Source organism: Lontra canadensis, unplaced genomic scaffold (genome assembly GCF_010015895.1).
Source record: "Lontra canadensis isolate GAN:19392208 unplaced genomic scaffold, GSC_riverotter_1.0 scaffold14, whole genome shotgun sequence".
Classification (NCBI taxonomy): Eukaryota; Metazoa; Chordata; class Mammalia; order Carnivora; family Mustelidae; genus Lontra; species Lontra canadensis.
In genome coordinates, this window is record NW_022631008.1 from 11,752,713 (window position 1) to 11,754,531 (window position 1,819).

Consider the following 1,819-nt stretch of genomic DNA (forward strand, 5'->3'; position numbering starts at 1 on the left):
TATGAATAGTACAGTCCTTATACTAAATATAATTAGAGAAAAGCAAAATTACTATGACTGAAAGCAATGTTTCTTGAGAAAGAATGCTGAATCGAGAGTAGCATATTAGGTCTCCCACTACTTATTTGACTAGAAAAAAAGACATTTAACTTCTCAGAAGTTTTTTTTTTTTTCTTTAATATGTGAATAAATGTAGTATTAAAATTCCTTATCCCTAAAATATTTCTTTTTTTTCCCTCATGAAGAGAGGTAGTGAGACAGTAAAAAACATAGAGTCACTTAAGACTGCAGAACTCAATAATAGCAGTGGTTAATTCTAGCTTCTCCACTCTCTGGCAATATGACTTGGTAACAACCCCCTAAACTCTGTTTCAGTTTTCTTATCTGAAAATTGCATATAGCACCTGAATTATGATATTGTTCTGAGGAAAAAATAAGTTAATATGTTTAAAGGGTTTCAACAATGATTGACACTTTATTTGAAAGTTTTATTAAATAATTATGTGTTAGCTATCATTAGTGTTATTATTATTGTGTTTTTGACATTACTTGGCACAATTCATTAAAATGCAGATTCCACGGCCTCAGCCTACACCAACTAATTCAGGAGATTCAAAGGTGATATTTAACCATGTATATTAGAATAATTATATATAATGATTGAGTTTTTTAGCACAACTAAGGTTGAGAACCACTGAGCCATAAATATTTGGGGTCATTATTAAAGGCAGCCAAATGGTAAAAGCTTTGTATTTTCACACCTCAGTAAAAACACACAAAAACATTTTAAATTGAATGGCAAAAATGTATGGTAAAGATACAGAAACAACACGATATAATGGGAAGTACCCTCAAGAAAGATCAGGAGACGTGTCCGAGATTCCGGCTCTCAGACCTACTCACTCATTGACCTTGGACTTGGGACCACTCACATCACCACAGAAAAAGTCACTGCGGAATCTTTATCGTTTTTGGCCAGCACCAATATTGGATTTTGCAGTCCTCTGGACTTTCTTCATTCTGTTCTTGCATTCCTTTCGCTGTTTTCTTGATGGCTATTTCTTCTCATACAGACCATGTGTTGCAAGTCTATGTTTGGGTTCATCTTTTTTTTTTTTTTTCCTTTTTCATAATCCAAAGAATCCTAAATCATGCCAGCCAGTTGTCTTGTCACCACCAAAATGGGTTCTGAATCCAAATACAAAGATGACATCTGGTGTGGTCTTGTATATTTTGGCTAGTTTTCCCCAAACTTCTGTCTTAGGAACTGTTCTCTTTCCAGTAAAGAATATCAATGACCGTTTGTTTCTGCTGAAGTAGTTGGTTGGTCATGAACTTCCTGGTCCAGATAATTACTGTGTTGTTCATGATGGCAGCAGAGCTTCAAGCAGCCAGAGGGAAAGAGAACTACTATTCACCAACAAATAATATATTTAAAATCTTGACATAATGAAAGCTTTAACCTAAAATACATTGTAGTTGATGATTTGCGCATTTGCCCTTTCTGTTCTATCTTGGGTTTTACTGAGTGCTTTCATCCTATACCCAGTATCTTAGTTTATTTTATGCCACTTTGGAAGTGATTATTTTTATAGAATTGGATGATGTGATGGGTAACCACAAGAAAACACTGAAAGGTCAAAGGCAGTAAAGTACTTTTTTTCCAAACAGAGGTAAAAATGACTTTATGCCTCTGTAATGTTTCACTTTCATGCTTTTTATATTGGCTCAGTCAGGAAATACATCTCATTCACATTGATCATTATAGCACATGCCATCAGGATAGACATAGCAGAATGTTAGAAAATAAATCAACTAG

The 1,819-nt window shown here is 34.2% G+C and overlaps 1 pseudogene; it reads right to left on the bottom strand.

The window, feature by feature from the left end:
* Nucleotides 1–962: 962 nt before the first annotated feature.
* On the bottom strand, nucleotides 963–1,368 carry LOC116868209 (annotated as a pseudogene).
* Nucleotides 1,369–1,819: the final 451 nt, after the last annotated feature.